This window comes from Phyllobates terribilis, unplaced genomic scaffold, assembly GCF_046119375.1.
Source record: "Phyllobates terribilis strain yellow unplaced genomic scaffold, ASM4611937v1 Scaffold_3__8_contigs__length_932513732, whole genome shotgun sequence".
Lineage (NCBI taxonomy): Eukaryota > Metazoa > Chordata > Amphibia > Anura > Dendrobatidae > Phyllobates > Phyllobates terribilis.
The window spans coordinates 715,195,752-715,221,616 of NW_027362763.1; the positions used below are offsets into that span (position 1 = coordinate 715,195,752).

General features: G+C 44.6%; 1 protein-coding gene across 1 annotated transcript in view; it reads left to right on the forward strand.

Annotated features, from left to right (window-relative positions):
• Window positions 1–17,056: 17,056 nt before the first annotated feature.
• Window positions 17,057–25,865, forward strand: part of TMEM229B (transmembrane protein 229B) — a 42,700-nt gene continuing 33,891 nt past the window's right edge. Inside the window, exon 1 of the mRNA XM_073673310.1 lies at window positions 17,057–17,284. The gene's annotated coding sequence lies outside the window, so the exon portion shown is untranslated. The remainder of the gene's footprint in view (window positions 17,285–25,865) is intronic.

Genomic DNA, 25,865 nt, shown 5'->3' on the forward strand with positions numbered 1-25,865 from the left:
ATGGGCTGCTCAAACCTGAGTTACTGGAGGTCTCACTACCTCTAAACCCACGCCCACTACTCTCAGGACATCTTGAAAGGTCCCTAACTCCAGCTGTAGCAGTTCTGTTATTTAGGGGGCCCTTTCTCTGTCGGGTCTCACTATTTCTAGACGGCTTCCATCTTCTGCTGCTCAGATGATGCTGTCTATCTACTCGCAGTCTAGCGAGATTTAATTGTTCTACCTCCTGCAGGTAGGTCACTCGGTACTCAATCAGCATGCGTATATATTCTAGGCTTTCTTCTGTTCCTACAGCGGAGAAGGACACCATGCCGTCCTTGTCTGGTATCCAGTCCTGATGATGACGAGGACTGCTTACTTTCACCACACTAGACCTCTTGACAATCATCTGCATGGCTCGACCGCTTCTCCAAATGAGCTTTCTCATCAGAACATGAGGCACCCGGATGACCTCTTCACGCATACTGTGAGCTTTCCTCATCAGTTCCAGTTGTCTAACGGCTTGTTCCGTCTTCAACCGGAGAAACCGCTTTGTGCGAATACATCGCCAATGCATATCACTTAGGATCGCCACCCTCTTCACTGTGACTTCGGTCATGGACAGAACCACCAGCTGTTTAGCTTCGGAGGTCAAGTACACCTTACAGGCTCCCACAGCCTTCTTAAACTCTTCATGCACGGACTCACGGGTGCATTCTTCCCTCAAATCCTTGGGTACATCTACGAGGCATTTGTACCAAGACGTTTCGGTCTCACCAGTGGTTTCCAGACGATCAACCAGCTCAGGGTTCAGGGACAACTGACTTTCAGCTTCTTCCCCCTGTATGTTTACCCTGAGCTGACTCACAGCTACAAATTCACAAATTTTCGTCTTGACCACTTCCAATTCATATTTATCTTCTGTTACCCTGCTCTTAGCTCTCCTCAGGTCCACCTTCTCATGGTACAAGGGAGTGAGTACAACGTGTTTGCCCTTTTCCTTCTCCAAGGAGGCCTCGCTCACCGAGTGATACTTTGTCATGCGACTTTTGAGCACGGAAACCTCTTCCTCTAGTTCCGTCACTCGCCTCTCCGCGGCCCGTCTCTGAAGCTCTTCCTGCTTCAACTGCTCTTTTAACAGTAGAGTTCTCTCAGACCTCTCTTGCTTCAAATGGGCCTGAAGCAATTCCTTGAGCTCCCTGATCTCGGCTCTTACTTCCACCGAATCATCCAAGCTCGCATCACTCGAGGAGGTATCTGCTTCACATCTCCCCTCACCAACGGCCAACTCCTGGCCCTGGTCTGTGGCTTCTCCGATGGACTCCTCCATCTTTTTCCGCTCAGCTTCCATCTTGCTGACTGTTTCTTTAAGGCACGTCTCCGCCCTCTGGAGAGTTTCACAGGACATCTGTAGCTCCTTCACCTGAGCTTCCAGACCTAGGGTCTTTCCACGGAGATAATCATTCTCCTCACGGGTCTCTTGCAGAGTGGTCTCACCCACTTGGCGCACTTGCTCAGTACCCGCCTTATCCTCCTCTAGTTTTTCTTTTACCTTGAGGAGATCCTCATAATCTCTCTTAAGTTGTTGCAGTTCCATACCGAACTTTTCATCACACTCCTCCTTGGAGTCACACAGCTCCTGGTTGAACTGTTCACGCAATAGTTCTAGGTTTTGTTCACGCCCAGCAACTTCATGCTGCAGCGCCTCTTTGAGGGCAGACAGCTCTAACTGTACCAGGGAGAAGCGATCTTTCACCTCGCATAACTCATCTTCACACACTGCTTTGTCAATCTGTAATTGAAAAACCTCCTCCTTGATTTTGCGGCGGTCCTCCTTAATTCCGTAGAACATTTCCTTCCAATGGTTAATTTCCGCGTTGCTTCCCTCCATGTCTCGCTGCCAGTTCCTCATAACCTGGTATATTTTCTGCTGCTCAGACTCCAGGTTCAGCTGGTCTGAGGACACGTTCCCCAGGTTTCCACATAACTGCTGCACGTCAATCTGACACTGCGGCCTGATAGGCTCCAGCTCTTCGTCATGACTGGCCGCCTCCCCTTTCAGGGCTGTCGGATCCTGACTCGTCAGTCTCGGTACCGTACCGGAGGTTGCTACTGGCAACGTCATCTCCTCTTCTACCTCTAAAGGAGGATCCACACTTACAGCATAGGCACACAGTACTATATTCTCTTTATTTTCATTTTCAGGGAGTACTACCGAAGCAACCTTTTTGTGGCCCTTGCGCCGTCGACGACGAGAGGGGGACTCTCTCCCCTCGTCTAGCCCCTCCTGACTGAACTCACTTTTTACTTTCATAGTGTCACAGTCAGCTACGGGGTCTGTGTCACTCCCCATGGTGTTGTGGACTAACAGGTCACCTCCCACTTTGACGTCACCCCCTTCTACTGGAGTTTCCCCGTTATCAACGGTCACATTGTCATTTTTAGGAGGTACCAACCCACAACCAGTAACAATTTTCAGTTTTCTGCACTCTACGCTGTTTTGAAAATCCGCCCCTTTTTTAGACTCCGCCCCCTTTTTAACAACCACACCGGCAGGGTAATTTTTACACAAAAAATCAGCAATAGTCTTAGGACTCAGTTCATAACATCTCTTACCACCTCCCCGGGCACTCTGGGACAACACTGGCGCCCCCGGAGAGTCCATAGAACGGTCCACTGCAGCCATTCCATATGGTGCCCTCAGCTCCTGCGGTTCCTGCACCATGTCCAGTAAAAGTTTCCCAAATACCTGCTCCAGTCCCAACCGGCCCTTCAACCGTTCAACAGCTCCAGACAGATCTGCTGCTTTGCTCACAGCCATCGCGGTACGCTGTTCACACTAGCACTTCACCGCTCTCCCGGAAAAATATTCGGGGCCCCACCGAGACACCGCAAACCAGGTTTGAGTGCGACGATAATCTTCGCAACCCCGCCGAGTTGCCGCAAGATGTTTTAAACTTCGTGAGCCCCGCCGAGCCACAGCAAACCAGGTTTGAGTGCGACGCCAATCTTCGCAACCCCGCCGAGTTGCCGCAAGATGCTTTATCCACACTCGTCGTCCTGTTCCGTTGACGCTAGCAACCGGGTTGTTGTTGCCGCTAGCAACCGGGCTGCCGTTGCCCGCACTCTCGAACCATATGTAAGGCAGCACTAGTCATCATACTGGGGAATACTCGCTTTGCTGCGACAATCAATGCACACATGCAATGTCTTTCCGTTTTTAAACAATGCTCAGCAGTTTATTACTTCATAAACCACAAGTCCACACAGTTCATCTTAGTCCGCCACCGGCATGTTTACACACATAAACACAATGTTCATGAGCCAAGTGGCACACCGGCCCACTTGCTCCAGGTTACAGCTTATGGCAAGGTAAAAATAGCAATGTTCATATCACAATGTCCATATAGCACAGGGTATTACCTTTGCCGGGTTTAGCTGCTGCAGTCCATTACGCTTGCCACCACTGTGGCTTCCCATGTAGGGGTCTCTAGCAGTCGTCCCCTCGTAGGCTACTGGTATGTCTTCCACACTTGACATCCAGCCTGCACCTTTCAGGGTTCCTCAACAAGCCGGCTCTCCCTCAAAGGCCACTGGCATCCACGCACAGGATCCGGGCACGGCCTTTCAGGCTGCCAGGCTTCACTCTCGGCCTCACTAGGCCTCTCACAAATGGTGTCCCACACACACGGAGCACAGGCCTCACGCCTCACACCGAACACACCTGTCTCAAATTAAGCAGGGTTTATATATGCTGTGCACAGACAGCCACATACTGACAGGACCTTGCTGATGTCACAGTCATGTGATCAGTCAGTTAAAGGGGAAGGTACATGGTCCGGTAAACACATCCTGGACCATTTACAGTAATGCTAGCAAGCTGCTGCATTACACACTGCACTTAAAAACGCAACTTTTTTTTACCTGTGATTTTTTAATTCTCCCCAAAGAAACTAAGGATATGTGCACACACTGAGTATTTGCAGCATATTTTTCTGCACAACAACAGTTTTGGCAGGAAAAGTGCTGCAGAAAATATGCAAATTTTTTTAATGCGTCTCTAACGCATTTCTACTTGTGTTTTTGATACGTTTTCACTTGCGTTTTTACTCCTTCATTGGAATGAGTGAACGCCGCTGCTGAAAGGCTGATAGAATTTAGTCGCTGAATATTTTTTTTAAAAAACGCTTTGATGGTACAAATCCGTGAGAAAAAACAAGCAGCGTGTGCATGAGATTTCAGAAATCTCATTAACTTTGCTGATACTGTAAAGAGTAGTGGATTTTACCCTTGAAAAACACATGGAAAAAAAAGATGACGAAAATGCAGCACGTAAACAAGTCCTAATAGAGAAAAAAGGAAACGCACCAAAGATGCAACATTCAACATCTTCTTTAGACCCACAGTGGGCAGGAATTCTAATGAAACCTCATCCACTTTGCTTGGACAGTAATGCCATATTCATATGTAGTGTAAAAGCTGCATTTTTTTATGCTGAAAATCTCCTTGCATTTATTTTCTCTTTGTAGGCCACTATGGACAGCCTGAAAAAAATGCATGTTAAAAAACCATATAAAATACCCATGTAAAAAAATGCATGTAAAGAAATGCTAAAAAGAAATCACAATCGCTTTTTTGAGTACAGAATCAAAGCTTTTCTGTATAATAAAAAATACTCATGAAAATGCTACTTCAAATCTGCACCAAAAAAGCATTAATTAAGGGGTAAAATGCATAAGATTAGAAAAAAATACAATAAAGAGAAGGTTGTGATTGCATAGTTTTACCTGCAAAAAAATGCAGATAAAATGCAGCAGAAAAAATGCAGTATTTACGCTGAGTGAACACAGCCTTACAGACATGTATGGTAAAATGACACTTAAAAAACTATAGCTTGTCTCACAAAAAAAACCAAGACTTCATATAGTGAACCTTATATAAAAATGAAAAAGTTATTGCTGTTGCAACTATGATTGAATGAACAAAAAATAAATCCATAGGTCTCAACAATCACAGATACAACTGGACAGTCCTGAATTTGGGACTATGTCCTGCCATATTGGGCAGACTGTTGAATGTTCCTCTGTGCCATCAAATCCCCTTTGACATCTCCTCCTGCCAGGGTTGAAAGGAATGGTAAATGGGTATGGCTAGGGTTGTGGTTAGGGGCTTCGCAAAATTGCCACAGCATGCTTTGTGTGAAATCAGTTCGCCACATACTTTGTCCCTTTTTCTCTTCTGTAAAAGTTGGATGGTATGCATCACTGTATGTATTATTCCTGCATTGTAACATCATTGTGAATATTATCCGTATACTGTGACATCACTGTGTGTATTATCCCTGTACTGTGACATCACTGTGTTTATTATCCCTGTACTGTGACATCACTGTGTTTATTATCTCTGTACTGTGACATCACTGTGATTATTATCTCTGTACTGTGACATCACTGTGATTATTATCCCTGTACTGTGACATGACTGTGTTTATTATCTCTGTACTGTGACATCACTGTGTTTATTATCTCGATACTGTGACATCACTGATTATTATCCCTGTACTGTGACATCACTGTGTTTATTATCCCTGTACTGTGACATCACTGTGTGTATTATCCCTGTACTGTGATATCACTGTGTATTATCTCTGTACTGTGACATCACTGTGTGTATTATCCCTGTACTGTGACATCACTGTGATTATTATCTCTTTACTGTGACATCACTGTGATTATTATCCCTGTACTATAACATCACTGTGTTTATTATCTCTGTACTGTGACATCACTGTGTTTATTATCTCTGCACTGTGACATCACTGTGTTTATTATCCCTGTACTATGACATCACTGTGTTTATTATCCCTGTACTGTGACATCACTGCTTATTATCTCTGTACTGTGACATCACTGTGTTTATTATCCCTGTACTGTGACATCACTCTGATTATTATTCCTGTACTGTGACATCACTGTGTTTATTATCTCTGTACTGTGACATCACTGTGTTTATTATCCCTGTACTGTGACATCACTGTGTTTAGTATCCCTGTACTGTGATATCACTGTGTTTATTATTCTTATACTCTGGCATCACTGTGTTTATTATTCTTATACTGTGACATCACTGTGATTATTATCTCTGTACTGTGACATCACTGTGGTTATTATCCCTGTACTGTGACATCACTGTGTTTATTATCCCTGTACTGTGACATCACTGAGCTTATTATCTCTGTACTGTAACTTCACTCTGATTATTATTCCTGTACTGAGACATCACTGTTTATTATCTCTGTACTGTGACATCACTGTGTGTATTATCTCTGTACTGTGACATCACTGTGTTTATTATCTCTGTACTGTGACATCACTGTGTGTAATATCTCTGCACTGTGACATCACTGTGTTTATTATCTCTGTACTGTGACATCACTGTGTGTATTATCTCTGCACTGTGACATCACTGTGTTTATTATCCCTCTACTACAACATCACTGATTATCTCTCTAGTTACATCACTGCGTGTATTATCCCTTTACTGTGACATCACTGCAATTATTATCTCTGTACAATGAAATCACTGTGAATTATAATCCCTCTACGGTGACATCACTGTATTTATTATCTCTTTACTGTGACATCACTGTGTTTAATATCCTTCTACATTTCTATTACTATGTATATTATCCTTGCATTGAGTTTTCAGGGCATTGTATAGCCCTGATATTTATGCAATATATGACATTATTACCGCATTAAATAACATTAAAAAGATTGTCTCGTCTTAACATTGCTTTTCAGAACCCCACACCCACCATCCTCCTGGCTTCCTGATTGCTGGGAGATGTGGCCTCCTGAAGATTTACAATAAGGACTAGTGGCATGGCTGCGCCGGTGGACTGAACTGTCAGATCACCAATGCTCCAAGCAGAAGAAACTTACCCTTCACAGTAGAGCAGCACTTACAAACTCTATTGAAAAGAGCATGTAAGCGCTACATTCCTTTCATAGGAAACCAGTCACTACCGCAGTAGTGGTAAAGGCCATTATCATTTTAAGCTTTCATATACAGTCTATTTTTTTAAGGAAAGACTCTTCTTTAAAAAAAAAATAAACAGCTCACAGCAGCATCTACATTACGTGCTTTATTTTATATAAATTTACATATTACTGTTTGCTTAACTCTTCAGATATATCCATTGCAGCTCATTTTATCGAATTTATTTGCTGAATTGCACATTGTGCTGAATTTGGATGAAATTGCACCATTTATCGCATAATAATTTGCTTACCGTAAAAAATTACAATAATTCCAGTTGAACAGTCCACCTCAAGCAGATCATGATGTATTCATTGTAATAGACACAGAAAGTACATCAAAAATAAAGGCAATAGGGCTATAATTCCTCAGTTAAAATAAGACGAAACAGGCAAAAAAACATTTATAAGATACAAATTATACTACATTCATTTCATGCTGGGATTTGGAGGCTGCGTAAGCATTTAATGAAACCAAAACAAATGTATAAATACAGTATGCACCTAATTTTCTTAAAGTAAAAGCCCAATTATCACATCACCTTCTTTCTTCTTTTACTTGAATTTAGTGCAGAAGTTTTTTATTCTAGATTTTTATAGGAATTACAAGTATTGTTCTGGCTGGGTGCAGCCACCATTGGATGGAGACTTACTATATACCGGTAAATGAGAAATAATATGGACATCTTTGTAGGCATTTGTTTACTTTAACAAATGTACTTTTGGGTAAAATGCATTTTTACAGTCGGTTTTATAAAAAAAACTTTGGGACAAGCCTCCATGCAGCACAGTACAGAGCAGAATGCAGAATAAATTAGAGGGTTATTAATATTTTTCAAAATTGGGCAAAATTTAGAAGCAGCTTTCCAATATACTGCTTATCAAAATTCCACAAACAGGTATGCTTTATATTCAAATTAATCTTAAATGAATCACAGTGCATGTGATTACCAGCCAAATTTCCCTGATGAAGCAGGAAAGAGGAAACGTGTTGCAAGCATGCCATATGTTAGGATTCCTTCAACTGGAGTAATGAGTGGCTTTGCGGTTGTGTGCCTCACCCATGAAATGTTATGAAGGATTACAATTGGATATGCCTTATACCTACATGTTTTTTGGTTCAAATTGTTCCTTTTTTCATTTTTCAGGATGTGTAACTCATATGACATTACAGTATTGTTTTAGCATCTTAGCACTAACCAGTTTAAAGAAGCACTCCTCCTCCTCCCATCAAAGTTTTTTGTCCCCTGAATATATTGCAGTCATCATATTATATAGCACTGTGTGCTTACAATTGCTCATTTTGTCTTTCTGCCCAGCTAATTCTTCTCTTTTCTCTGCTCTATGTAGAAACAGGAAGTCTCTTTTCCCTGCATTTATCATTCCCCTCTTCAACTCCTGACCCAGCCGCTCTGCTCCTCCCCCTGTCAGGGACTTTTGCAGTGACTCATGACTTGTACAGAGAAAATTGACCTCCTGTTTCTACATAGAGCTTAGAAGGATTCAGCTAGTCAGTTTTTAGGCTATGTGCACACGATCAGGAATTGAAGCAGAAATATCCTGAGCATTTCTGCATCACCTTGGCAGGAAAAATGCTGCAGAAAGAAAATCGCGCATTTTTGATGTGTTTTGACATGTTTTGATGCATTTTTTGATGCGTTTTTTTTAAGCGTTTTTTGAAGCATTTTTGTACATCAATGAATGCTTTTTGGAGCTAAAGTTTGGTGGGCCATCAGCTGATCGGTCATGTGACCGCAGGTTTTGGCAGCGCAATACACTGCTGGGAGCAAGAGCGCTCCCCGCAGTGTACCGCTGGCCACCGTGTGGAGAGCATCGCCAGGACCGAGGACCAGGAGGACACCGGGGGGCGCCGGACAGGTGAGTATTAGTGTTGAGCGAGCACTAAAATGCTCGGGTGCTCGAAGCTCGGGCCAAGCTCACCATGATACTCGGGTGCTCGACCCGAGCAACGAACCCAATGTTAGTCTATGGGAGACCCGAGCATTTTTGCGGCGGCACCCCCGGCAGTCTGTAGAAAGCCTAAAAAGTGCCCAAAACGATAGTGACAGTGCTCAAAAGACATGGGGACAGCATGGGGATCGCCCCAGGAAGCATTTCTGACCTCCAGGTCATTGCTGTCAACAACGTGGTCAGAGGTATTAAGCCACTTTTACGGGCTCACAATAAAACGTTCAAAAACTAAACTGAAACGGTTTTCCTGTGAAATATGTTAAGGAACTTCCTTTCCAGGGTAAAGACTTGTGTATAAGGTAAAATAAATAACCAAAAACAAAAATACTCCTCCACACCTTCGGCTATGTTCACAAGTAGCATTTTTTATGCGTTTTTGCACTTTTATATTGCTTTCAACCGTGACAAATGCATTCACCGGGAAATGTCATTTTAACATTTTACAACCTTATCTGGCCATGTGCTGTGTGACACATGCATACAGTGCTGAAAAGACATGGGAACAGCATGGGGAAGACCCCTGGGAGCATCTCTGACACCCAGGTCACTGCCTAAAAGTGTGCCCATCATAAGTGATCCTTGCCGCATCAGAAGATGCAGACTTGCAACTATCCCGGTGCAAGTCCTTGTCCCTGGGCAGTGTTCAATTATACCTCCCCATTCCTTGCAATGCAAGTGCAAGTATGCAGCCTGCCACCCACCCACCCCCAGGCTGCAATACCCTACTGCTAGCTTGCTTGCACTTCAAATTGGGCCTTTTAGGCATGTGGAGGCGAAATCTGGCCACCACGTCATGGCTGCACCGGCGGCCTGGTATCCATACTCAGTCCCCAGCCGCCCGGCGGCTGGGTGTCCACGCTCGGTCCCCAGCCGCCCCTATTTCTCCTGTCAACTTCCCCCCACACACTTTTCTTAGCCCGGCTTGCTTTAGGGCAGCATTGGAAGAGCCCACCAGAGAACCAGACCCCTCCGGTGGGCCCTGGCTTCTCCATCAGGGGAGTTGAGAGTGCCAAGGTGAGGAGCATGATGATGATAGAAGTTAGCATCTGCTTTGTTTTCTTGGAATGCAAGCGTAAGTGTGCAGCCTCTCACCCACCCACCCCTAGGCTGCAATGCCATACTGCTTGTACTTCAAATTGGGCCTTTTAGGCATGTGGAGGCGGAATCTCGCAACCACGTCATGGCTGCGTCGGCGGCCTGGTTTACATACTCAGTCCCCAGCCGCGGTGTCCACACATGGTCCCCAGCCGCCTGGGGGCGGCCGGGTATCCATAAATGGTCCCCAGCCGTCCCTATTTGAAGGACAGCCTAACCACAAACACGTGGACAAGTGAATGTAGCAAGGGATGGTCCATCTCACGCCATCACACTGGGTTAATATTGTGGAAGCCGGGACACAGTTGGACACTGGGATGCAACACGTCCTCCAGACATAGAGGAATGCGGGTCCTGGGTCAATCAGGCTTCAACACGAAGTTCAAAAGGTAGACAGCAGCAGTGGTCGGCCTCCTACACAACGAGTAAATTATTCATGATCATGAGGCCATCCATCTCCTTAGCTTTCTGTTCCTTGGAATGCAAGCACATGTCTGTAGTAACGGCTAGGCCTGAGGTGGTCAGCGTTTTGGCGCATATCCTACCTCCTCCGAGGATTGCTGGATGTTTTCCTGCTACTATCCCAGTTCTATGACTCCCGTTAAAACAAAGCTTCAGGTGATGAATGATGGATGAGGTGTTGGCAAAGGAGAAAGAGCAGGAGAAACAGGGACCATTCACATCAATATCAGGCCAGTCAACCACACATGTCTTGTAGGATATGTTTCTGTACCAAAAGGAGCGGTTCGGCTACACAGTTATAGGGCATACAGTGAGTGCAATGCCTACCAAAAATTTCGAGGCACTCCAATGCCCCTTGGAAGTGACATGGAGGTCAGAGGGCCTTAACTAAACCGTTTTTTCCATTTATAGCAACTGGGTCTCCTGTGCACTGTTGGCCTAAGCAGTGAAAGGAATGCTTTCCAAAAATTATGAGGAACTGCAATGGCCCTTGAAACAGACGTGGATTACAGCATACTAAAAACCTTCTCCCATTATTGGGGAGTGGGTCTCCCTTAGTGTTCGCCTATGCATTGAAAAGCAAAAGCTGACTAAAATTAGGAGAAAATGCAATGCCCGCTGGAAGAGTCATGGAGGTTAGAGTTAATTAAAAACAACATTTCAGTGCCCCTTGGAAGAGCTGTGGAGTTCAGAATGGTTTAACAAGACGGTTTTAATGCCCTTTGGAAGAGACGTGGAGGTCACAGTAGCTTAACAAGACGATTTTAATGCCCCTTGGAAGAGACGTGGAGGTTGCAGTAGCTTAACAAGACGGTTTTAATGCCCCTTGGAAGAGACGTGGAGGTTGCAGTAGCTTAGCAAGACGGTTTTAATGCCCCTTGGAAGAGACGTGGAGGTTGCAGTAGCTTAACAAGACGGTTTTAATACCCTTGGAAGAGACGTGGAGGTCGCAGTAGCTTAACAAGACGGTTTTAATACACCTTGGAAGAGACGTGGAGGTCGCAGTAGCTTAACAAGACGGTTTTAATGCCCCTTGGAAGAGACGTGGAGGTCGCAGTAGCGACATCTAGTCCGGGATAGTGGGCTAAAAATGGCTGGACAACCAGGTTCAACACATGAGCCATACAAGGCACGTGTGTGACATTGCCCCAGTGAAGGGCCGCACCCAGGTTTGCAGCATTGTAGCACACGGCCTTCCCTGGTTGCAGGTCCAGTGGAGACAGCCAGTGGAGACAACCATTCATGAAACTGGGTCTCCAGAGCTGACCACAACTCCTCAGCTTTGGGAATCACATTTCCCAGACATTTCAAAGTAAACACCGCCTGATGCCGTTGAGCCCTGCTGCCAGCATAGTAAGGAGCTGTGCAGGATTCCTACTGTGCAGTTAGAAAGCAGGTGGCATTACCAGACAGGCTTTAGGTGCAGGTGGAGGGCCGAGAGGAGGTTGAGGAGGTTGAAGCAGTGGAGGAACTTCTAGATAAAGAGGATTGACGCACAACTCGGGGGACGGCAAGACTTGGACAGCAGCCCCTTGTCCTGCTGTCACCATAGTTACCCAGTGCCCAGTCAGCAACATGTAACGCCCCTGTCCATGCCTACTCGTCCAAGTGTCTGTGGTGAAATGCACCCTGTCACACACAGAGTTTCTCAAAGAAGCGGTGATGTTGTGTGCCACATGCTGGTGTAGCGCAGGCACACCTTTCTTTGAGAAGTAGTGCCGACTGGGCATCTGGTACTGGGGCACTGCGACCTACATAAGGTCTCGAAAATCCTCGGTGTCTACCAGGCGGAAAGGCAGCATTTCTGTAGCCAACAGCTTGCAGATGGTGAAATTCAACCTCTTAGCTTTGTCATGGCTAGGAGGAAATGGTCTATTACTTGTCCACATCTGAGGGACCGAGGGCTGGCTGTTGTGCTTAGACGGGGTTGAGTAGGGTGTCCCCGGCAAACTGCCGGTCTGTGAGGAAGATGCAGGCGGACATGTTAGGTTGCCTTGATCCAAAGGAGGTGCTCTCGATGTCGGAGAGTGCTCAACACCAGCTGGTGTTTCCACTTCCAAATGAAATGATGACCTGCCAATCACACTGGCTGTTGCGGGTAAAGAGGTGGCAGGTCTGCATCCAAAAACATGTATGACTGCTGTCCCCCCTGTCACAGAGGATGAAGAGGCCATGGATGCACAAGAGGGGGAGACGGTGGTTGGCCCGGCCCGCTAGGCCGCATTGTAGCACAGTGAGCTTCCCACTGCAACTTATGCTTCATATCCATGTGACTGTTCATGCATGAAGTAGTCAAACTATGGATTTTTTGGCCTCTACTTAGCTTTTGCTGACAAATATTACAGATAATACGAGTTGGGTCATCCTTATCGATCTGAAAAAATGCCCAGGCTATGCAAGGCTTAGAGCCCATGTGACCTGAAGAGCCACCACGACTTGTGGTCAGAGGCAGAGTTGTGGTTGAGTATGCAGTTGTTGACGTGCTTCCAGTACTCCGTCTCTGTCCAGGAAGCCGCAACCTAACCTCATCGTCAATAGCATCCTCCTCCACCTCCTCTGCTGACCTCATCGACTGGCTGACTGTGGGTTGACAGTAAGTGGGATCTCCAACCTCGTCATCATCACCCTGTGTGTTCTCACACCCGTCGTCCTCAGAGCCAACCTCTTCCTGCCCTGACCGAAAAGTCAAGTTGTCGCTCCAATCAGGTATTTGAGTCTCATCATCGTCTTCATCATTGTCTCCACCAACAGGAGTTACAGTTTGGGAACGAGGGTCTACATTATGCTCAGAACCTTCTTCATCTGGTCCTGGATCCGACTCATAAAGATTCTGGGCATCAGTGCAGATCATTTCCTCATCTGGATTAACAGAAGCTCTGGAGCAGACCTCAGTTTCCCAGGCTATAGTATGAGTAAACAGCTCTGCAGACTCAACCATCTGTGTTACCCCATACTCAGACGGGCAGCTGGAGACTTGGGAGCTGTGAGGAAGCAAGTGCGATTGGGGTGACACCTCTGAGGACTGGAGTATTTGTGATGTTGAAGTTGAGGTGCAGGAGAGCCCACTTGAAGGAGCACTTGATATCCGTTGAAGCACCTGCTGTTTTTGTGCCTCATCTGGAATTTGTAGTGATGGGCGTGTCCGTAAGAAAGGGATCGTATCACATTGTCCACGAAAAGAAGTAGACATCTTAGTTTGGCTGGAAGATGGTCTTTCTTCTGCAGATGTTACTCCCCCCCCCACCGCGGGGGGGCTCGACCTACCAGCGGACAGGCACCAGTATTGGGAGAGGGGGGCTGGCTGTCAGGGTCCACTACGGCTCTGGCACAAACCCGACGACACGGAGGTCACATGGGCAGGAACAGACTGGCCGTGTCAGCTTTGCACTCCAGCGTAATCCCTCTGCCCGCTCGCACCCGTAACCTCAAAGGGATGCGCAAGCGGCTTTTCTTCCCAGGGCTGTTCCCTGCCCAGCAGGAACGTGGAGGAGCTCAGGTCGGCCTTCCACTGTACTCCCTTACCTCCCTCGCCCTCTTTCCTTCTTCCGTTCTCCATCTAACCCCTCGGCTCTGTGGTGTCCGCTCTCCCTCCAGCTCTCTCCTTCTCACAGGTGGACTATCGCGTGTATTCACACTGTGGCGAATCTTTTGGACCCAGGCATAAGAAGTTGTCGAGGTAATGGATAATATGTGCCCCCTTAGAAACGTCCATTACAACCCATTCGAGGAAGCAACTAAACGCCTCAAATAGTGAGCAGGATCTGGACCACCCCATGGGCAAACAGCGATCTATATAGTATGCTCCTTCCCAGAAGCAGCCCAATAGGTGGACACTATTCGGAGGCACAGGTAGTAAGTAACTGGATCGCCGCATCAATGTCTGTTTTGGCCATTAGGGTGACCCTTCCCAACTTCTTGATCCGCCTGATTGCCTTGTCAAAGGATGTACAGCATATACTACTGTATTTTGTTCTGCATCAATGTTGTCGTTTACTGACCTGCCCCTTGGATATGACAAATGGTGGATTAGTCCGAATGTATTGGGTTCCGTTTTTGGCACAACTCACAACGGGGATACCACTACGTCTTGTAAGGAAAGTGTTCTGAATGGAACCGCCATACTACCTAAAGATATTTCTTTTTTTAATTTTCTTGTCACGACGTCTGGCTGTTGGTAGGCTGATTTTAGATTTTTACTCCAGCCTTTCTTGATTGTAGAAGGGCATGACATGCCTATATCTGTGTCTCCCCCTCCTTTTACTCCTCCACCTCTTTTCTTTTCACATGACTATATGTACTTGTCACTTTTCCATGTGTTAGTTGTGTCTTCTGAGCAGTTTGTCAGCTTTTGGACACCTTTGAAGGTGTTTTCTATGTGTTTTCTATGTGTTGCTATATGTTTTTGTTTGCCTGCCATTGGTTTTAACGGTGTTCGACGGTGTTCGATGAACAGTTCGACTGAGGAAAAAAAAAATACAGGATTTAGATGAAAAAAACAATAATTTTTCCTGGCCCCTGAGACACGGGTGATAAGTCTAGCAATTTGACCAACAGGAGCACACAGGACTGTAATGCAGCGTTTGCTGGTATAACCACTGCGTCTCCTATACAGCCTGCCTGCCTGATAGCTGGGATGGATATTAGTCCTGAGAAGGACTGTTTGTTTGATTTGGCAGGCTTTACAGACCCTACACTAACTATTTCGGAGTATAAATCTCTCCCTAGCTCAGCAGCACTGACCCTACACTGTCTGATCCGGAGCGACTGTGTTCAAGATGGCGGCACCCGGTTTTAAATACTCGAGGTGACGCTGTGCGGCCAGCCAATCACTGTAATGCCCACAAACAACATGGCTGCGGCATTACAGTGACTGGCTGGCAATCCCTGCATGTTAATTGGCTCTGTAAAGTGCACCAAACGTGCAGGACGGAGACCCGAGCTCCCGCCCGAGTAACCCGGAAATGCTCGGTGCTCGCCGAACATCCCGAGTAGCATGATGCTCGGGCGAGTACCGAGCAGTGTCGAGCATGCTCGCTCAACACTAGTGAGTATGAGTTTTTTTTTTTATTATTATTTTTACTTTTTTTTCTTTCTTTAACCGCGGGCACGCCGGCTTGGCTGAGGAGACTACTGCTCCTCCCAGTCATGCCGCACTCACTGTTATCAGCAGGAGCCGTGGTCAGTTGAGAGAAGTAGTAGTCATCCTCTCCTGACCTGGGTACCACCCCCAGCGCATTTCCTCCAAGAATTCGAGCCGATTGGCTTTAATTGTAATGCAGCAAATCCGCAGGTATAGATATTATACCTGCAGATTTGCTGCCGTTCAATTGAAGTCAATAGACGCAAATTTGCGGTGGAAACGCCCGAACAATGGACATGCTGCGTTTTTTTCCGCAATGGTAATCCTGAGCGGAAATCTCCGCATCATGTGCACAGCACATCAGGGTTACCATTGCTATAGCTGGCAGACCTATTAACAAGCGCTTTCGCAGCATTTCTGTTCACATAGCCTTAATCAGATAATGTCTTAGACCTAATGGAAAAAAGAAGAATTACTGGGTAGAAAGGCAAAATGAGCAATTGTAATTACACAGTGCTATATAATATGACGATTGCAATATATTAAGAGGATAAAAACTTTGATGGGAGGAGTGCTTCTTTAAACACTATAGGGTCCTGGTACATATGCCAAAATAATGTTTTTTCATTATATTATATGTGTGCCTGTCTTTTTTGGTAGCCATGAGCACTACTTTTAGATACTTCATTAAAAGTTCCATTTTAATAGTTTGCTTCTGCTACAGTATCTTCTTCTATTTGAGAATCCTGAGATTTGAATTTTGCCTGATCTGCTCATCTCTACCGCTGGGGTTACATGACCAAGTTTTGGCATAAACTTTGCACCAAATTGGAGCAGGCACTCCTCAGATAGTTCAGCTGTGAAGTTTGCTGAATTGTGAATGCAGACGATAACTCAGAATCAGTACGAAATAATTTCATTGATTCATAAAGGTAATCAAATTTTTAAGCCAATTACAAAGTTTTCTGGATTTTTAATACTGAGATTTCTATGGTACATAGTCCATCAATATATTTGATCAGTGGGGGTTGATTCTGAGCACCCCTGTTGAGCAACTGTAGTAAAGTACCACGTCCCCTCCCATGTTATCTAAACACAGTGCTGTACTTATGGTTCTGACTGTGCCTGGTACTGTGACTGTGAGCTACAGAACCAGGCACAGTCACAATCTCAGCACCATAACCTCTTCAAACAGCTGATCATCAGAGGTACCAAAAGAAGGATATCTGCCAATCAAATGTTGATGGACCATTGTATAAAACTCCTTTAATTCTATAAGCAGACTGTCAAACTGTTTATAGATGACATAGGTCATGTAATAAGGTGCATCTGCTCTAACATTATAAAGTGAAGCTGATGTTGCCTATTGATAAGCAATGATCTTTCATCTATCGGTTCATTAAACACCTGCTCAGCTCTTCTATCTTTTTTTATTGCCTGGAGTTATTAGTGACCTTTGCAAGAGCAGCGAACATCACACATATGATTCTGTCCTCCATCTTCAAGTAGCTTTCACAATCCAGGATATTGATCAATGTTATTTTAGTGAAGTATGCAGCCTAAGAAAATATTAACTAGATTAAGTGTCATCAACCTCAAGTGATCAAGTACTGAACAGAGCCTGAAGAGGTGAGGACCGTGAGGACATCTTTATTCTGTAAGTACAAGAGCAAATCCTTAAGGGTGGTTTTCCCATCTATGTAGGTGATGGCATATTACTAGGATATATCTTCACTTTATAATGACAGGGGGTCCAACCACCCATCCTGAGAAAGGTCATTGTCACTTATATAGACATTCTTCACATCGGGACCTGCAGCCAGTTCCATTCACTTACATCAGACCTTTTATCTCAGGACTGGTGGGAATTTGGAGTTCAGACCTCCAGTGGTCATAAAATGATAGAATATCCTAGTGAAGTGCCATCACTTTCTCAGGTGTGAATACCTCTTTAAAGAGGACCTTTCACCAAATTTCTCATGTTGATGTGGACACGCAATGTCTGCGAAATAAAACTTTTTTTTCTTATAATTTTGCTTCTTTGTTGCGGAGATATTAATGTTCAAAGTATTTGTCACCTAATGAGTTACATTTTGTTAAGTCCAAGTGGGTGTTATCAGATAAAAAGAAAAGGAGTACACACCCCTCAGTGAAAAGTATCTGATAACACCCACTTGGCTTTAACTAAAGTTAACTCATTAGGTGACAAATAAATTAATCGCTAATATCTATGCAAAATTTAATAAAAACTACAAAAACTTTTTATTCCGCTCTGTAGCCACTACAACATCTTACGTCCAGCTCAACATGAAACATTTGGTAAAAACCCTCTTTAAGTTACCCCCAAAAATGGATAGCGCTTTCCATCTAACCTTAATGAACTTAAGATATTTTGTACTATAGTTTTAAAATAGAGCTTGATTTAAAGAGGACCTGTTATTTGCATAAATGTGTTTTTTTCCCCTAGTGTAAAAGCCGCTGTCCTCCTGAATCCTGCGTTGTTTTTAGTAAATCTATACACACTGTATTATACAGTCATGGCCAAAAGTATTGAGAATGAGACAAATAGTAATTTTTCCAAAGTTTAGTGCTTCATTTTTTGTAATGGCAATTTGCATATACTCCTGAATGTCAAAGAGTGATCAGCTTAACAGCAATTACTGTACTTGCAAAGTCAATATTTGCCCAGAAAATGAACTTTAACCCCCAAAACACATTTCAACATCATTGCAGTCCTGCCTTAAAAGGAGCAGCTAACATCGTTTTAGTGATTGATCCATTAACACAGGTGTGGGTGTTGATGAGGACAGGGCTGGCTATCAATCAGTCATGATTAAGTAAGAATGACATCACTGGACACTTTAAAAGGAGGCTGGTTCTTGGTATCATTGTTTCTCTTCAGTTAACCATGGTTATCTCTAAAGAAACACATGCAGCCATCATTGCACTGCACAAAAATGGCCTAACAGGGAAGAGTATCGCAGCTACAAAGATTGCACCTCAGTCAACAATCTATCGCATCATCAAGAACTTCAAGGAGAGAGCTTCCATTGTTGTCAAAAAGGCTCCAGGGCGCCCAAGAAAGACCAGCAAGCGCCAGGACCGTATCTTAAAACTGTTTCAGCTGCGGGATCGGACTACCAGCAGTGCCGAGCTTGCTCAGGAATGGCAGCAGGCTGGTGTGAGTGCTTCTGCACGCACTGTGAGGCGGAGACTCTTTGAGCAAGGGCTGGTTTCAAGGAGGGCAGCAAATAAGTCACTTCTCTCCAGAAAAAACATCAGGGACCGACTGATATTCTGCAAAAGGTACAGGGAGTGGACTGCTGAGGACTGGGGCAAAGTCATTTTCTCTGATGAATCCCCTTTTCGATTGTTTGGGACATCTGGAAAACAGCTTATTCGAAGAAGAAGAGGTGAGCGCTACCACCAGTCTTGTCTCATGCCAACTGTAAAGCATCCTGAAACCATTCATGTGTGGGGTTGCTTCTCAGCCAAGGGAATCGGCTCACTCACAGTCTTGCCTAAAAACACAGCCATGAATAAAGAATGGTACCAAAATGTCCTCCAAGAGCAACTTCTCCCAACTGTCCAAGAGCAGTTTGGCGCCCAACAATGCCTTTTCCAGCAAGATGGAGCACCTTGCCATAAAGCAAAGGTGATAACAAAATGGCTCATGGAACAAAACATAGAGATTTTGGGTCCATGGCTTGGAAACTCCCCAGATCTTAATCCCATTGAGAACTTGTGGTCAATCATCAAGAGACGGGTGGACAAACAAAAACCAACAAATTCTGGCAAAATGCAAGCATTGATTATGCAAGAATGGACTGCTATCAGTCAGGATTTGGTCCAAAAGTTGATAAAGAGCATGCCAGGGAGAATTACAGAGGTCTTGAAGAAGAAGGGGCAACACTGCAAATATTGACTTGCTGCATTAGCTCATTCTAACTGTCAATATAACCTATTGGTACTCATAATATGATTGCAATTATATTTCTGTATGTGATATAAACATCAGACAAACACTAAGAAAAACCAGAGGCCAGCAGATCATGTGAAAATATAATTTTGGTGTCATTCTCAAAACTTTTGGCCATGACTGTATAAGAAATATATTAATTTTGCCAATGTGCAGTTGTTGTGTTGGGTATAAGATATATAAGCTACTTACAGCTTAAATGAAAACTTACTTTTATTGAATTTTTGTCTATAGTGTTACTTGATGGAGGTCCAGATCTAAAAGACCCCCACCGATCACTGAAACCAAGAAGCAGAAGTTCTTAGATTATATTTAAGCCCAAGCACAGCAGTGTATGTGCTCATAAAAAAGTATATGGTTCCATACACATCAAAAATAAGCTGAGTACTTCTGCCCCTTAGTTTAAGGAATCAGGTTGGGTATCAGGACTCAGTTTGTCCTTAAAATTCACATTGGATGTATATGTAGTGAATGTTGAACTTTACAGTTAGAAATACTGTACATTTTTGTATCCCAAAACTATAGACAACTTTGTTTTAAAATATAAAATTTTGTTATTATTTTAAACTAAACATTTGCCTTTAATATTAAACTATTCAATATACGATACAGCGCAAGTACAAATGTGTCACTAATATATATTTGTTATTTTTCCAAAACTTGTGCAAGTCTAATATTATTACTGCAATTATACAATGCAAGTCTCAACCCCTTTGCCCCCAAGCCTGTTTTCACCTTCATGACCAGGCCAAATTTTACAATTCTGACCAGTGTCACTTTATGAGGTAATAACTCTGGAGCACTTCAACAGAGCCCACTGATTCTGAGACTGCTTTTTTGTACTACATGGTAGTGGTAAAATTTGTGAAACAAAAACAGAAATTTGGTAAAAAGTTTGAAAATTTAGCAATTTTCAAACTTTTAATTTTTATGCCCTTAAATCAGAGTCATGTCACACAAGATAGTTAATAAATAACATTTCCTACATGTCTACTTTACATCAGTACAATTTTAAAACATATTTTTTTTGTTATGAAGTTAAAATGGTTAAAAGTTGACCAGCGATTTCTAATTTTTCCAACAAAATTTACAAAACCATTTTTTTTAGGGACCACATCACATTTGAAGTGAATTTGAGTAGTCTATATGGCAGAAAATACCCAAAAGTGAAACCATTCTAAAAACTACACCCCTTAAGATGCTCAAAGCCACATTCAATAAGTTTATTAACCCTTCAGGTGCTTCACGGGAATTAATGGAATTTGGAAGGAAAAAATAAACTTTTAACTTTTTTAACACAAATTTTCTTTACACCCAATTTGTTTTACTTTCACAAGGGTAACAGGAGAAAATGGACCCCAAACTTTATTGTGCAATTTCTCCTGAGCACACCGATACCCCATATGTGGGAGAAAACCGCTGTTTGGGCGCACAGCAGGGATCGGAAGGGAAGGAGCACCATTTGACTTTTTGAATGTAAAATTTGCTGGAATAATTAGCGGATGCCTTGTCCCGTTTGACGAGCCCCTGATGTGCCTAAACAGTGGAAACCCCCCACAAATGACACTATTCTGGAAACTAGACCCCTCACGGAACTTATGTAGATGTGTAGTGAGCACATTGGACTCCCAGATAATTCACAGAAGTGAAATTTGTTGTGCAATTTCTCCTGAGTACGCCGATACCTGATATGTGGTTGAAAACTATTTTTGAGGCACAGTGCAAAGCTCAGAAGGGAAGAATCGCCATATCGGAGTTCAGATTTTGCTGGATTGGTTTGAGGGTGCCATGTCACATTGATCATATTGACACCACAGGTGGGTCACAGAATTGTATACCATTGGGCAGTGAAGAAAAAAATAATTACATTTTTACCAACAAAATTTTGTTTTAACCCCAGATTTTACATTTTCATAATGGGAAATGGGTAAAAATGGCGCCAAAATGTGTCCCACAATTTCTGCTGAATGTAAAAATACCCTGTATGTGGCTCCACAGTACTGTTTAGCCACACAGTGAGAGCCATTTGCCTCCTGGAGCGCATGTTTTCCTAAAATAGCATGCGGAATCCATATACAGAGCCCAATGGGCTTGAAGAGCAGAATCCTCCCTCAAGTGACCTTATTTTGGAAATTTTACCCCTCTGGGAATTTATCTACAGGTGTAGTGTCAATTTTGACTCCATGGGTGTTTTCCAGAAACAAGCAGCAGTGATGTTGCTATGCTTTTTATTCCATGCAAGTCTCAGCATTTTATACCGTTGGGCAGTAAAGAAAAAATAATTACATTTTTACCAACAGAAGTTTGTTTTAGCCCCAGATTTTACATTTTCACACTGGGAAATGGGTAAAAATGGCACCAAAATTTGTCCTACAATTTCTCTTGAATGTAGGAATACCCCATATGTGGCAGTACAATACTGATTAGCCATATGGCGAGAGTCGGGAGGGACAAAGCACTTTTTGCCTCCTGGAGCGCAGTTTTTCCTAAAATAGTTTGCGTACTCCATACATAGAGCCCCTAAGTGCTAGAAGAGCAGAATCCTCCTCAAGTGGCCCCATTTTGGAAATTATACACATTTGTGAATTTATCTACAGGTGTAGTGACGATTTTGACTCCATGGGTGTTTTCCAGAAACCAGCAGTGGATGTTGTTGATTGAAACTTGCAAACTGCCATTGTAGTGACCAAACCATTGTAGTGACCAATAGTGTTGAGCATTCCGATACTGAAATATCGGGTATCGGCCGATATTCGCGGTATCGGAATTCCGATACTTAATTCCGATACTTTTAGAATATCGAATACCGGAATCGGAAGTTCCCATAATGCCTGCGCTCTGCAGTGTCTCTGAAGGATGACAAGCTTGATGGCAGCGCTCAGCTGCGATCCAGCCTGTCATCAGAATGCCATCCCAGCTTGAGAGAATTCTCCTGATTGTTTAAAAGCCGGCCGCCGGCTTTTAAACAATCACACAGCCCCATACTGCTTCCCCGCAGCCTCCCACCCCGATCCTCCGCTCCCCCCATCCTGATCGTAAGTTAGGACCGGGCTGGGAGCGCAGCACCAAGGAGCGGGGAGCGAAGGACCCGGGCGGGGAAGCCGGCAGTGAAAAGACTTCACCGCCGACTTTCCCGTTCTGTGCTGCGCTTTCCCGACGGTTATTTCAAATGAACAGCTGAGGTATGCGCTGATGCCGATCAGCTGTTCATTTGAAGTAGCCGCGGTGCCCTCAGAGGGTTCATGTGAGTTCATGCTTGACTGCATTGCATGAACTCACATGAACTTTCCGTAGTAGTCCACGAGTGTCCCAGGATGATCTCCAGTTTAGAACAGCCACATAGAATGTGACCGCTCTAAACCGCTGCCGCCGCTAGAATGACGGGGCCGTAAAGCAGCCCCGTCATTGCAGAAGCGGGTTCGCCGGAGTTCAGGCAGCGCTGCTCCGGTGAGCTCCTTTACGGGCCTGCTGTACCGTGATAAATTCCCACGGTACAGCAGTGCCGTAAAGGAGGTCTCCGGAGCTGCGCTGCCTGAATGCACTCCAGTGACCTCAGTCAGGGGCTCACGCTGCTGGGAGCGGACGTGTTCCCGGCAGTGTGAGCTTACAGCAGCCATGCACAGCTGTCACCATCTCCAGATGTGACAGCTGTGCATGGGAGATCAGCGCAGGAACGTGGACAGGTAACTATTTTTTTTTAGTAAACTAAGAATTAAATAAAATGGTGTGTTTTATTTCAAATAAATTATTTTTTTTCTGGGTGTAGTGTGCTTTTTCTTTTTAACACTTTGTAGGTTAGTAATGGGGGTGTCTTATAGACGCCCATCATTACTAACCTGGGCTTCATGGCAGCTGGCGCTGACATGAACCCCACCACTATTACCCCCTGCCACCGCACCAGGGCAGCATGGAAGAGCGAGGCTAAGTGTCAGAATTGGCGCATCCTATGAATGCGCCAAATCTGGGGCGGCTGAGGGCTGGTGTTTGTAGCCTGGGAGGGGGCCAATATTCATGGCACCCTTCCTGGGTTATTAATATCAGCCCCCAGCTATCTGCCTAGCTATTAAAATAGGGGGGACCCCAAAACAAATGACGTGGGTTCCCCATTTTTTAATAGCTAGTAAAGGCTAGGTATTCAGCTGGGGGCTGATATTAGTAGCCTGGGAAGCTCCGTGGGTATTACCCCCTTCCCAGGCTTCAAACATCTGCCCCAGCCGTCTGCTTAACCTCCGCTAGAGACTAAAATTATGGGGGATCCCACCCAATTTTTTTTTTAATAAATCCTTTATTTTAACACTAAATGACACTTGAGGGGTTAATAAAGATGCAGTCCCTAAATTATTATTTATTTTTTAATTAATTTTTCCCAAAAATTTTGACGTGGGCTTTGCCATATTTTTGTATGCCAGCCAGTTGCAGCATCCAGGAATGGGCTGCCCCCAACTACCAGCTGCCTATTTGTACCTGGCCAGACACAACAATATAGGGAAGCCCTTTTTTTTTTTAAATTATTTCATGAAATAATTTAAAAAAAATTGACGTGGGGCTTCGCACTATATTTGTGTCCAGCCAGGTACAGCAGGCAGGAACGGGCTGCCCCCAACCGCCAGCTGCCTATTTGTACCTGGTTGGACACAACAATATAGGGAAGCCCTTTTTTTCTTAATTATTTCATGAATTTCATGAAATAATTAAAAAAAAAATAAACGTGGGGCTTCGCCCTAATTTTGTGTCCAGCCAGGTACAACTAGGCAGCTGGGCGCTGGAATCTGCAGCGCAGGGAGACCCAAGCTTTATGCCCCCCGCTGCAAATTGCAGTCCGCAGCCACCCCGGAAAATGGCGCGTTCATAGAAGCGCCATCTTCTGGCGCTGTACCCAACTCATCCAGGGCCCTGGTGCGGTGGCTCACTGGGTAATAAAGGTGTTAGGGCCAGCTTGGCATTATCAGCTGGCCCTAAGCCCGAAATTCATGGGTTCACGCCAATATTAGACATGACCGCCATGAATTTCTAGTAAAGTATTTAGAAAAAAACACAACACCAAGAATAAAGTCCTTTACTTGAAATAAAGACACAATTCTTTATTGTTCTAAATTAAACCATACTTACCATCACGCCCATTCCAGCTGAAGCCAACAATCTCCTGCAATAAAAGAAAAATAATAAACCAACATCATCCTTACCTTTCCATGGTTCCCAGGACAGCTCCAGCTCTGCTACATCGGGATGACAGGCTGGACCGCAGCAGAAAGCAGCCATCCAGCCTGTCATGCCGCAGGCAGACACTGAGAAGCGTAGGCTTGCTTGCGCTCCTCAGTGTTAGGCTGTGACGGCATCCCGATAAGCCGAGTCTCTCACGCTCACCGCATGCGCAGGAGAATTCTCCCACGCTGTCAGTGACGTGCATGAGGTGAGCTGAGTTCATTGTCGGCTCATCTGGATGCCGTCACAGCCAGGCACTGAGGAACGCAAGCATGCCTGCGCTTCTCAGTGTCTGCCTGCGGCATGACAGGCTGGATGGCAGCTTTCTGCTGCGGTCCAGCCTGTCATCTCGATGTAGCAGAGCTGAAGCTGTCGTGGGAACCATGGAAAGGTAAGGATGATGTTGGTTTATTATTTTTCTTTTATTGCAGGAGATCGTTGGCTTCAGCTGGAATGGGCGTGACGGTAAGTATGGTTTAATTTAGAACAATAAAGAATTGTGTGTTTATTTCAATTAAAGGACTTTTTTCTGGGTGTTTGTGTTTTTTTTTTAACTTTGACTATGGGGTTAGTAATAGGAGTGTCTTATAGACGCCTCTCCATTACTAACCTGGGCTTGATGTCAGCTGGCATTATAAGCTGACATCAACCCCAGCCCTATTACCCGACTGCCACCGCTACAGGGCAGTGGGAAGAGCGAGGCTAAGTGCCAGAATTGGCACATCCTATGGATGCGCCATTTCTGGGGCGGCTGACGGCTGGGGTTTGTAGCCTGGGAGGGGGCCAATATTCATGGCACCCTTCCTGGGCTATTAATATCATCCCCCAGCTGTCTGCCTAGCCTTTGCTAGCTATTAAATTAGGGGGGACCCCACGTCATTTTTTTTGTGGGGTCCCCCATTTTAATAGCTAGTAAAGGCTAGGTATTCAGCTGGGGGCTGATATTAGTAGCCTCGGAAGCTCCATGGGTATTACCCCCTTCCCAGGCTTCAAACATCTGCCCCAGCCGTCTGCTTAACCTCCGCTAGAGACTAAAATTACGGGGAACCCCACGACA